Below are 13,210 nucleotides of genomic sequence, written 5' to 3' on the forward strand. Positions count from 1 at the left end.
GATTATCATACTAAGTGAAGTCAGACAGAGAAAGATAAATATCATATGATAATACTTATATGTGGAATATAAAAAAAATACATACGAACTTACTTACAAACCAGAAATATTCTCACAGACATAGAAAACAAACTTATGTTTACCAAAGGGGAAGGGGGGAGGAATTAATTAGGAGCTTCAGATTAAAATGTGCACATTACTATATATAAAATAGATAAACAACAAGGACCTAGTGTATAGCACAGGGAACTCTGCTCAATATTCTATAATAACCTATGTGTGAAGAGAATCTAAAAAAGAATAGATATTTATATAGGTATAACTGAATCACTTTGCTGTACACCTGAAACTAACACAACATTGTAAATCAACTATACTTCAATAAAAAACCATAATATATATCTATACTATAACTGAATCTGTTTGCTGTACACCTGAAACATTGTAAATTAATTATACTTCAATAAAAAATAAAAATTAAAGAAAAAGGAAAAGCGGAAATGTATTTTGAGGAATGTTCAAGAGATTAGAATATTATTTTCATTTTATCTTTTAGAAAACGTTCAATTCTGGGGGAATCTCAGTTTAATGATTTCCTGCTAGCTTACTACCCAAGTTTTCCTATTTTCTATGAGATACAACTTTCTGTCTCATTCTCCAGGAGAGACACTGGGTAATTATTATGATGAGCAAGTTACTCTTTTGCTGCCTCTTCTTGGGGTTGATGTGGTAGGACTCTGACTTCCTCCCAGGCAGTTGAGTCCTGGCAGAAATCTGATGACCTCTTTCTTGTCTTTTTCTTGTACAGATCAGAAGCAACAGACCTGGAACGAGGGAGTGCATAACTTTTTGGTATGTAATTGAGAACTCTTCAAAACTAATTCTTTCTTTTGGTGATATTCATGACCTGAACAGCCCGTACTCCACTTTGTTATTCTAATTTGTGAACCAAATTATAATAGCCTAGGTATATTTACCCCGAGGCTAGGATTAATGCAGAGAGAAGCTAATGGTATTCATAAATAACCAACTGTATTTGGTCCTCTGGATTTCCCTTGAAAACGGATTCTTGACGGCGATTACATTTCAGTAGGAGAGCTGCTTAGTAAAGCAATTTATTTATGGAATTATCTTGTTTGAGCCCCTTAGTGGTCAGGGACATACCAAACTGTCAAAGTACCATAGAACTATAATTATGTGAAGAATCTATTTTATAAGCAACTATGGGTTTAGATGCCCATATGTAAATTGAAAGTTCTAGAAATGAGGTGTTTACTAATATAAAATTACTAAGGACTATAATGAAATATTTATATTTAGTAATTATTATATCAATATAAAAGTAAAATAATCTTAAGATGTTCTCATCTTTAAAGTTCATCCCTAATGAGCTAGGTAAGACTGGAGTTCTACAAATATATATCTAATTTTTCTCATTATTCCTTTAATTTCCTGTTTATAAAATGATTCAAAAAGAATGTCTTAGTTCCTCACTGGGACACCTATCACTTGTTTAGTTTAACTCTGCTTATAACTTGCCAAAGAATACAAGAGAAGCATTCTTTTCATAGCTATCTATCAAGAATACCTTCTTTTGTGACTCCATGGATATAATGAAATAGTAGTAATTTTTCAGAAAATATTAGTATATTAATTCAAGAGCTACTATTTTTCTATGAAGCGAAGAAACAATAGTAATAATAATCACTTTTCTCCCCAGTATGTACTTTCTACCACTTCCAATTACCTAGCAACTGCCTTTGAAACTTTGTTACTCATGACCCATTAGTCACCATCATTTTTTTTTAATATCTTTGTAGGAGTATAATTGCTTTATGATGGTGTGTTAGTTTCTGCTTTATAACTAAGTGAATCAGCTATACATATACATATACCCCCATATCTCCTCCCTCTTGCGTCTCCCTCCCACCCTCCCTATCCCACCCCTCTAGGTGGTCACAAAGCACTGAGCTGATCTGTCTGTGCTACGTGGCTGCTTCCCACTAGCGATCTATTTTACATTTGGTAGTGTATATGTGTCCATGCCACTCTCTCACTTCGTCCCAGCTTACCCTTCCCCCTCCCCACAGCCTCAAGTCCACTCTCTACGTCTGAGTCTTTATTTCTGTCCTGTCCCTAGCTTCATCAGAACCTTTTTTTTTTTTTTTTTTAGATTCCATATATATGTGTGAGCATACGGTATTTGTTTTTCTCTTTCTGACTTACTTCGCTCTGTATAATGGACTCTAGGTCCATCCACCTCACTACAAAAACTCAATTTTGTTTCTTTTTATGGCTGAGTAATATTCCACTGTATGTATGTGCCACATCTTCTTTATCCATTTATCTGTTGATGGACACTGAGTTTGCTTCCATGTCCTGGCTATTGTAAATAGAGCTGTAATGAACATTGTGGTACATGACTCTTTTTTTTTTTTTTTTTTTTTGCGGTACACGGGCCTCTCACCGTTGTGACCTCTCCCATTGTGGAGCACAGGCTCTGGATGCGCAGGGTCAGTGGCCCTGGCTCACGGGCCTAGCTGCTCCGTGACATGTGGGATCTTCCCAGACCGGAGCATGAACCTGTGTCCCCTGCATCGGCAGGTGGACTCTCAACCACTGTGCCATCAGGGAAGTCTTTTTGAATTATGGTTTTCTCAAGGTATATACCCAGTAGTGGGATTGCAGGGTCGTATGGTAGTTCGATTTTTAGTTTTTTAAGGAACCTGCATATGGTTCTCCATAGTGGCTGTATCAATTTACATTCCCACAAACAAGGCAAGAGGGTTCCCTCTTCTCCCCACCCTTTATAGTATTTATTGTTTGTAGATGTTTTAATGAAGGCCATTTTGACTGGTGTGCAGTGATAGCTCATTGTAGTTTTGATTTGCATTTCTCTAATGATTAGTGATGTTGGGCATCCTTTCATGTGTTTGTTGGCAATCTGTATATCTTCTTTGGAGAAATGTCTGTTTAGGTCTTCTGCCCATTTTTTGATTGTTTTTGTTTTTTTTTTTTTTGATATTGAGCTGCATGAGCTGCTTGTAAACTTTGGAGATGAATCTTTTGTCAGTTGCTTCATTTGCAAATGTTTTCTCCCATTCTGAGGGTTGTCTTTTCGTCTTGTTATGGTTTCCCTTGCTGTGCAAAAGCTTTTAAGTTTCATTAGGTCCCATTTGTTTATTTTTGTTTTTATTTGCATTACTCTAGGAGGTGGGTCAAAAAGGATCTTGCTGTGATTTATGTCATAGAGTGTTCTGCCTATGTTTTCCTCTAAGAGTTTTATAGTGTCTGGCCTTACATTTAGGTCTTTAATCCATTTTGAGTTTATTTTTGTGTATGGTGTTAGGGAGTGTTCTAATTTCACTCTTTTACATGTAGCTGTCCAGTTTTCAAAGCACCACTTATTGAAGAGGCTATCTTTTCTCCATTGTGTATTCTTGCCTCCTTTATCAAAAATAAGGTGACCATATGTGTGTGGGTTTATCTCTGGGCTTTCTATCCTGTTCCATTGATCTACATTTCTGTTTTAGTGCCAGTACCATACTGTCTTGATTACTGTAGCTTTGTAGTATAGTCTGAAATCCAAGAGCCTGATTCCTCCAGCTCCGTTTTTCTTTCTCAAGATTGCTTTGCCTATTTGGGGTCTTTTGTGTTTCCATACAAATTGAGCAATCTTTTGTTCTGATTCTGTGAAAAATGCCTTTGGTAGTTTGATAGGGATTGCATTGAATCTGTAGTTTGCTTTGGGTAGTATAGTCGTTTTGACAATGTTGAATCTTCCAATCCAAGAATGTGGTATATCTCTCCATCTGTTTGTATCATCTTTAATTCCTTTCATCAGTGTCTTATGGTTTTCTGCATACCGAAAACTTTTGTCTTTTGTCTCCTTAGGTAGGTTTATTCCTAGGTATTTTATTCTTTTTGTTGCAATGGTAAATGGGAGTGTTTCATTAATTTCTCTTTCAGATTTTTCATCATTACTGCATAGGAATGCAAGAGATTTCTGTGCATTAATTTTGTATCCTGCTACTTTACCAAATGCATTGATTAGCTCTAGTAGTTTTCTGGTGGCATCTTTAGGATTCTCTATATATAGTATCATGTCATCTGCAAACAGTGACAGCTTTACTTCTTTTCTGATTTGGATTCCTCTTATTTCTTTTTCTTCTCTGATTGCTGTGGCTAAAACTTCCAAAACAATGTTGAGTAATAGTGGTGAGAGTGGGCAACCTTGTCTTTTCCTGATCTTAGTGGAAATGGTTTCAGTTTTTCACCATTGAGGATGATGTTGGCTGTGGGTTTGTCATATATGGCCTTTATTATGTTGAGAAAAGTTCGCTCTATGCCTACTTTCTGGAGGATTTTTTTTATCATAAATGGGTGTTCAATTTTGTTGAAAGCTTTTTCTGCATCTATTGAGATGATCATATGGTTTTTCTCCTTCAATTTGTTAATATGGTTTATCACATTGACAGATTTGCATATATTGAAGAATCCTTGCGTTCCTGGGATAAACCCCCTTCATCATGGTGTATGACCCTTTTAATGTGCTTTTGGATTCTGTTTGCTAGTATTTTGTTGAGGACTTTTGCATCTATGTTCATCAGTGATATTAGCCCGTAGTTTTTGACATCTTTGTCTGGTTTTGGTATCAGGGTGATGGTGGCCTCGTAGAATGAGTTTGGGAGTGTCCCTCCTCTGCTATATTTTGGAAGAGTTTGAGAAGGATAAGTGTTAGCTCTTCTTTAAATGTTTGATAGAATTTGCCTGTGAAGCCATCTGGTCTTGGGCTTTTGTTTGCTGGAAGATTTTAAATCACAGTCTCAATTTCAGTGCTTGTGATTGGTCTATTCATATTTTCTATTTCTTCCTGGTTCAGTCTTGGAAGGTTGTGCTTTTCTAAGAATTTGTCCATTTCTTCCAGGTTGTCCATTTTATTGGCACATAGTTGATTGTAGTAATCTCTTATGATCCTTTGTATTTCTGCAGTGTCACTTATTACTTCTCCTTTTTCATTTCTAATTCTATTGATTTGAGTCTTCTCCATTTTTTTCTTGATGAGTCTGGCTAATGGTTTATCAATTTTGTTTATCTTCTCAAAGAACATGCTTTTAGTTTTATTGATCTTTGCTATCGTTTCTTTCATTTCTTTTTCATTTATTTCTGATCTGATCTTTATGATTTCTTTCCTTCTGCTAACTTTGGGGTTTCTTTGTTCTCCTTTCTCTAATTGCTTTAGGTAAGGGCTCTGGCTCACTCAGGCGGGAGGGAGGGAGAAGCACCAAATGCGGGGTGAACCTGTGGCAGCAGAGGCCAGTGTGATGTTGCACCAACCTGAGGTGCACCGTGTGTTTCCTGGGGAAATTTTCCCTGGATCTCAGGACCCTGGCAGTGGCAGGCTGCACAGGCTCCCGGGAGGGGAGGTGTGGATAGTGACCTGTGCTTGCACACAGGCTTCTTGGTGGCTGCAGCAGCAGCCTTAGCATTCTCATGCCGTCTCTGCTGTCCACGCAGATAGCCACGGCTCTCGTCCGTCTCTGAAGCTCGTTTAGGCGGTGCTCTGTATCCCCTCTCCTTGCACACCCCGAAGCAATGGTCTCTTGCCTCTTAGGCAGGTCCAGACTTTTTCCAGGACTCCCTCTCAGCTAGCTGTGGTGCACTGGCCCCCTTCAGGCTGTGTTCACACAACCAACCCCCGTCCTCTCCCTGGGATCTGACTTCCGAAGCTAGAACCTCAGCTCCTAGCCCCCAACCCGCCCTGGCTGGTGAGCAGACAAGCTTCTCATCAAGCTTCTCATCAAGCTTCTCTGATCCTCTGTGCAGGAATCTCTCTGCTTTGTTCTCTGCACTCCTATTGCTGTGTTCTCCTCTGTGGCTCCGATGCTTCCCCCCTGCTACCCCCCGTCTCTGCCAGTGAAGGGGTTTCCTAGTGTGTGGAAACTTTTCCTTCTTCACAGTTCCCTCCCCGAGGTGCAGGTCTGGTCCCTATTCTTTTTTTTTTTGCGGTACACGGGCCTCTCGCTGTTGTGGCCTCTCCCATTGCGGAGCACAGGCTCCGGACGCGCAGGCTCAGCGACCATGACTCATGGGCCCAGCCACTCGGCGGCATGTGGGATCTTCCCGGACCGGGGCACGAACCCGTGTCCCCTGCATCGGCAGGCGGACTCTCAACCACTGCGCCACCAGGGAAGCCCATGGTCCCTATTCTTATGTTTCTGTTTTTTCTTTTGCCTTACCCAGGTACATGGGGAGTTTCTTGCATTTCGGGAAGTCTGAGGTCTTCTGCCAGCGTTCAGTAGGTGTTCTGTAGGAGTTGTTCCACATGTAGATGTATTTCTGATGTATTTGTTGGGAGGAAGGTGATCTCCACGTCTTACTCCTACGCCATCTTTCAGGTCTCTCCCTGAGAAGATATTTTGATCTCATGATTGATTGTGTGTCTGACTGGATATTGAATTTTATGTAGAAAATTTATTTTCATTTAGAACTTTCAAGGCATTGCTCCAACATCTTTGACATTCCATATGAGAAATCTGATGTCATTCTTATTCTTGTTTCTTTGTAGATAAATACCTTTTTATCCTCTCTGCATACCTTCGAAATTCTGAAATTTCACAAGACATGTTCAAATGTACATCTTTAAAAATATGTCTGATTCAGCATTTTGTGGCATAGGAAGATTATTATTTTCCCCCTCTCTCTGAGCTCTGATTCCCACCATTTGGGTTTCATTCTCTATTCTCTCCACCAGGTAACCAAGATGGCTACTGCTAACTCTGGGTTTGCATTGCACTCATGACTAAAATCCCAGAAAAAAGGACAAGTCTTTTTCCTAATTCTCTAGGCAGAATTTCCTGATTAGCCTGAGTAGGTTCATGTGCTTCTTTCTGAATTGGTCATTGTGTCAAAGAGGATAAGTACTTTGATTCATCTATTTCTTATCGCCTCTACTGCTTCTACTCTGGCTCAAGACATTCTAACATCTTCTCGGGATGACTGTGGGAGCCTCTTAACTGGCTTCTCAATTAATATCCTTGCTCCCATCAGTATTTTGGCTAGAGCCAGAGCTGTTAATGTGTTTGTCAGATCAAAACCCTACAAAGCTTGCCTGGAAAGATTCAAGGGAAGCTAGAGTCTTCAACCATTGCCTAAGAGACCACTAAGATCTAAGAGAGGATACAAGAGAGAGGAAGAATGCAGCTTATGGAAGGCCACACTGACAAATTTGTAGCACGTCATATAGTTAATGAGATGCCTTTGAAGCGTTTTTAATTGACATGATCAGATCTTAGAAAGATTTATCTGGTAGCAGTATTAAAGATGAAATGGAGACATACAAACCAAGATAAGGGAGATCCACTAAAGTGGTCTAGGCCGAGTGATGATGGGCTGAACTACACTTTGGAGCAGTGAGAATGAAAGAGAGGTAGATTTATATCAGTGATGTTTATAAAGGAGAATCAGTTGCTCTTTGTTACTCTACATGACCTTAGTTCAGACCTGGCTCTCTCACCTACTAGCTGTATGACCTTAAATAATTTACATAATTCTCAATTCAAATCTCTCCTTGACTTCAAAATAAAAATAATATTAATATCTAACTCAAAAAAAAAAGACCACCAAGACCAAGTCAGATCTGCAGGATCTGACTTCCCATGACCCCTCTGACCTCATCTGCTGCCACTCTCCAGCCTCAGCCGTGCTGGCCTCCTTGTTATGCCTCACACATGCCAGACACCTTCCCAGGCCCACTCTGGGGCCACTGCGTTAGCCGTTCCCCAAAGCTGGGCTGCTTCACCCTTGGATAGCCATGGGCTATTTCTTCACCTCTTTCAGGTCTTTACTCTAATATCGGCTATTTAGTGAGTCCATTTCTATCTACCCATTTAAAAATCACAACCCTCTATAATACTCTCCCCTATTTTATTTTTCCCCATTTATCTCAGTCTAATATACCATTTATTTTACTTACTTATCTTATTAATTGTCTATCCCCATGAAATGTAGGCCCCATGAGGGCAGGAGGTTTTATCTATTGTGTTCAATATTGTATCTTCAGGCTATAAAACTGTCAGCCAATACATATCTGACGAATGAATGAATGATTGGCAAACCTAAGCCATGTGCTTGCTCCTGTTTGGGGGAATGTGGGACCATATGATTGACAGTGGCTCAAGGAGGGGAAGAGGCAATTTCTTGAAGTAAAAGGAGCTGGTCTGACAAAAATTAATAAATAACCAATAAAATATTCTTCTAGTGAGCTTTGAGAAATGGGGGTCTGTATTAAACGGGCCTAAGATTAATAGGTGGAAGAAAGCAGCAGATCTGAAACCTGACAGTAATTTTCCAATTTGTTTGATTCTGAATTTTGCATGTATACAGTAGTCCGCTATGTTATAATTAGTTTTTAAATGTTAAGTAATTTTGCCTGGAAAAAATTATGGGGAAAATAATTTTCTCTGATTTTATGAATAATTTATTTCATTTTCAGTTAGATTTTTACTCCCACTGATCAGTGTGTGAAAAAATGTTAGACTTTGGCAAAGAATATTTTATTTCTTTCAGGAGAGCAGGTTGCAAGATGGATAATGGGGTAATCTCTCTATATTAGATTTTTTCTTAACTATTTACCTGCATCCAAATGAAAGTTTTTGATGTTAACAGTTTCAGGCTGAATAATTGGCAGGTTAAGAGGTATAACTCAGAAGTTTTTATTTTGTATCTAGTTTTTCCTACTTTACCAGTCTTGCTGGAGTTCTACTTTATTAATTTTTGTTCAAAGAATTACCTTTGTGTTTTATTAATCTTCTCTATATTTTTCTATTTTATTGATTTCTGCCTTTATTTTTACTATTTCTATCTTGGGTTTGTTATTTTGCTATTTTTCTCGTTTCATGTGTTAAGCTCTTAACTTATTTGTTTTCAACCCTTCTTTTTTTGATAAATGCATTTAAAGTATAAATTTTCCTTTGAAAAATGCTTTAGCTGTGTTTCCTAAAACTTTTTTGATATGTAGTGTTTTCAATGGTGATAAATTTTAAATATTTCCCATTTGATTTCCTTAATTCTTTTTTAAAATTTAATTTTTATTTTATATTGGGGTATAGCTGATTTACAATGTTGTGTTAGTTTCAGGTGTACAGCAAAGTGGTTCAGTTATACATGTACATATATCTATTCTTTTTCAGATTCTTTTCCCACATAGGTTATTATAAAATATCAAGTGGAGTTCCCTGTGCTATACACAGGTCCTTGTTGATTATCTATACAATTTTTTTAGTAGTGCAAGATTTAGTTTCCAGACATGTAGACTATTTAAAGCTATGTTTTCATTATTAATTTCTATTATTAATGCATTACAGCCAGAGAACATAATCTGTGTTAAACTGGTTCTGTGAAATTTATCAAGACTTCCTTTGTAATACAGTACTTTTGTCAATTTTTGACAATATACCATGTGTGCTGAAAATGAGAGTTTATTCTCTGTTTCTCAAGTATAGAGTTCTGTGTGTCTAAATTTACTAATTTGTGTCATTTGGGTCATCTACATTTCTGTTTATTTATTGTCTGCTTAAGCTATCGATATCTGAGAGATGTGTGCTATAATCTTCAACTATAATTGTCAGGTTATATATTTCTCTTTCCAGTTCTATGAGTTGTGGTTGCTTGAGGCAATATATTTATATGTCTATGAAGGTTATATTTTCTGATTGTATTTTTTGTTATAAATATATATTTACCATGAATTTTATATTTTCAGATATTAAAATTGTCATCACAGCTTTCTTTTTGTTCATGTTTGCCTGTATATTTGTTTCCATCTTTTAAATTTTAACACTTCATATCCTTTTGTTTTCTGTTTTTCTTCTTTCAGATAACATACTGCTAAATCTTACGTTTTAAAATAAATTTTATTTTGAAATATAACGTATATTATATAAACTATAATATTCATAGATTGCACAAAACTAATTTGAATAGCTTGATGCTTTATCACAGGGCAAAAATTCTTGTAATGACTACTTGAGTCAGGAAATAGGATACTGTTGGGATACCCCGAATCACGTCTTGGCCTCTTCTAATAAATAATCCCTGCCTTCCCTTAAAGGTAACCACTCTCCTGCCATTTGTGATCATTACTGCCTTGCATTCCTGTATAATTTAGTGACCCAGGTGTACTTTGCTAAACACTGAGGTCTAGTTTTGTCAGTTTTATTATTTTATATAAACAGAATTATACAGTATATATTCTTTGGTGTCTGGTTTCTTTCTCTCAGTATTATATGACTGTGAGATACGGAGTTTCCCCTTTTTTATTGCTAAGTAGTATTCCATTGTATGACTAATCCACAATTTATTTATCCACTTTCCTGTTTATGGGCATCTGGATTTTTTTTTAACATTTTCTCTATTATTAATAAAGCTTCTAGAAACATTATTGTACATGCTTTCAGTGTACATGTGCGTGCATATCTGATGCAGGTACATTTAAGAGTAAAACTTATGGGTCATAGGCTATGCATGTGGTCAGCTTTAGCAGATTTTGCCCAACAGTTTTCCAAAATGGTTGTCCTAATTTACGCTCTCTACAGCAGGGTTTGAGTGTTTTCTTTGGCTCTACAATGTACTTGTTATTGTCAGTCTTCTAAAATTTCATGATTTTGGCCAGTGTTTAATGATGTTTCTTTACAGTTTTACCTTGTATTTCATTGAATGGTAATGAGATTAAGCACCTTTTCATACATATATTGGCTAATTGATATCCTCATTTGTGAAACGGCTCTTAAGTTTTTTTCTCATTTTTCTCTTGGGTTTTTCTGTCTGACTGATTTATAGAAATTCTTTATGCATTCTGGTATATAGCCTTGTATAGGTTATATGTACTGCATATATCTTTTCTCATTCATTTACTTGCTTTTACAATCCCTACTGTTGTCTTTTGGTAAACGGAAATTCTTAATTTTAGTGGGTTCCAACTTATCAAGTTTTTCCTTTATGATTAGAACCAATGGGGAAATGACAGTATTTTCAATAAATGATACTGAGACAATTGGTTATTAATTTTAAAAATGAAAATTAACCCTTATTTGAAACCAGAATCAAAGATCAATTGCAAGTAGATTATAGATCTAAAATGAAAGGCAAAACAACAGAAGTTCTAGAAGAAAAGGTAAGATAATATCCTTTTGGCCATAGGATAATAAAATTAACAACAGAGAAAAAGCACTAACCATAGTCATCTTTGCAATCTTTTTTTAAAATTTTACTTATTATTTTATTTTTTGGCTGCGTTGGGTCTTCGTTGCTGTGTGCAGGCTTTCTCTAGTTGTGGCGAGTGGGGGCTACTCTGTTGTGGTGTGCTGGCTCCTCATTGTGGTGGCCTCTCTTGTTGTGGAGCATGGGCTCTAGGAGTGTTGGCTTCAGTAGTTGTGGCACACGGGCTCAGTAGTTGTGGTTTGTGGGCTCTTGAGCTCAGGCTCAGTAGTTGTGGCACACGGGCTTAGTTGCTCCACGGCCTGTGGGATCTTCCCGGACCAGGGCTCGAACCCGTGTCCCTTGCATTGACAGGCAGATTCCTAACCACTGCGCCACCAGGGAAGCTCCATCTTTGCAATCTTGAGTCCTCTAATTAATGAATATGACATATCCTTCCATTTGTTTATATCTTCTTTAATTTCTTTCAATAATGCTTTATAGATTTCTTCACAGAAGTATTACATGTCTTTTGTTAGAGTCATTCTAATGTATTTGGAATTTAATGATGTTGTTATATTTGTATCTTCTTATAAATTTTATTTTCATGCTATCTGTTGCTGGCATGTAGAAAAGTTATTGATTTTTACATATTGGGCAGGTATCTAGCAACCCTTCTATATCCACTTTTCAGTTTAAATAATTCACATGTAGATTCTTTTCCATATGTAAAATCATATCATCTGAAAATATTGACAATCTTAATTTCTTATTTTTTAATTATTGTAATGCTTACTAATTTTTAATGAGCTCTTCTGATACAATGTTCAGCATCTTTGGTTTATTCCTAATATCCAAGAAAAGGTTTCAACATATTACCATCAAATATGTGATGGAAGAAAGAAGGACCACCTTACTTACTGAAAATGGTAGTGAGGACCTCTTTGTTTTGCCCAGGACAGAATTTGAGAAGAGCTTGGCTTGGCAGTTCTTCTCTGATTCATGTGGTTTTAGCTGGAGTGGTTGTGACAGGAGGATCCGCTTTTTTTTTGCGGTACGCGGGCCTCTCACCGTTGTGGCCTCTCACCGTTGTGGCCTCTCCCGTTGCAGAGCACAGGCTCCGGACGCGCAGACTCAGCGGCCATGGCTCACGGGCCCAGCCGCTCCGTGGCATGTGGGATCTTCCCGGACCAGGGCACGAACCTGTGTCCCCTGCATCGGCAGGCGGACTCTCAACCACTGCGCCACCAGGGAAGCCCCAAGATCACTTTTTCATCCACACGTCTGTGTTCCTTAGGTCCTCCTTTTCCTAGCACTTTGTTCTCCTGGGACTCTCCACGTGGCTTGGCTTTTCCTGGTCCAGCAGTCTTAGAGTGACTGGACTTTGTAAATGTAATCTGGCTTCCCTGAGAACAAGTGTTTCTCTTTCAGATTTAAAATTCTATGGGTTGGGGTCTGTGAGTTCATACCCATTGAAATTAAACTTATCTATTTAATTAAAAAAAACCTTTCTCCTCTAAACGTTTGACATAAGCCAAATTTCAGTAAAATGGTGTCAGGAAAAAATAAATAATTCCTTGTTTCCTTGTGATGACAGACTTTTGAGGTTAAAGTCATCTAGGGCAGTGGGAGGGTGGCAGGTGCAGATGTAAGCTGAGTGTGAGAAGATGGGTATAAAACAGTGTGTAGGTGAGGTGTGGGTGAGAGAGTGCAAAATGAAGAGAACAGGCAGGTCACAGGAAGCTGGGCGGACCACAGGAAGCTGGCTGGAAAAAACGTCTTTGACTTTACTTAATTAAAAGCAAGAATAAAACAAGCCAAAGACAAATGGAAAATCTCATACACAAAGTCTATAAAGAGATGGAAACAAAAAAAATAAGCACACGCGACTTCAGAGAAAGGTGAACTCAAGTGGCTGGCCAATAACATTCTACTCTAATTTTTGTGTTACTTCTCAAGACTTTATGCAGTATGATAATCTAATTAAAAAACAGTAAAGAGCAAAAATTTCCTT

The 13,210-nt window shown here is 37.7% G+C and overlaps 1 protein-coding gene across 7 annotated transcripts in view; it reads left to right on the forward strand.

Moving 5' to 3' along the window:
• Positions 1 to 13,210, forward strand: part of IPCEF1 (interaction protein for cytohesin exchange factors 1) — a 183,006-nt gene that overhangs the window by 54,590 nt on the left and 115,206 nt on the right. For all 7 annotated transcript variants that reach the window (XR_003427982.1, XM_027082952.1, XM_027082988.1 and 4 more), the window contains one exon: positions 809 to 852. The gene's annotated coding sequence lies outside the window, so the exon portion shown is untranslated. The remainder of the gene's footprint in view (positions 1 to 808; positions 853 to 13,210) is intronic.

The sequence above is a fragment of the Aethalodelphis obliquidens genome, unplaced genomic scaffold (assembly GCF_003676395.1).
Source record: "Aethalodelphis obliquidens isolate GAN/ISIS:26980383/991018 unplaced genomic scaffold, ASM367639v1 scaffold3, whole genome shotgun sequence".
NCBI lineage: Eukaryota > Metazoa > Chordata > Mammalia > Artiodactyla > Delphinidae > Aethalodelphis > Aethalodelphis obliquidens.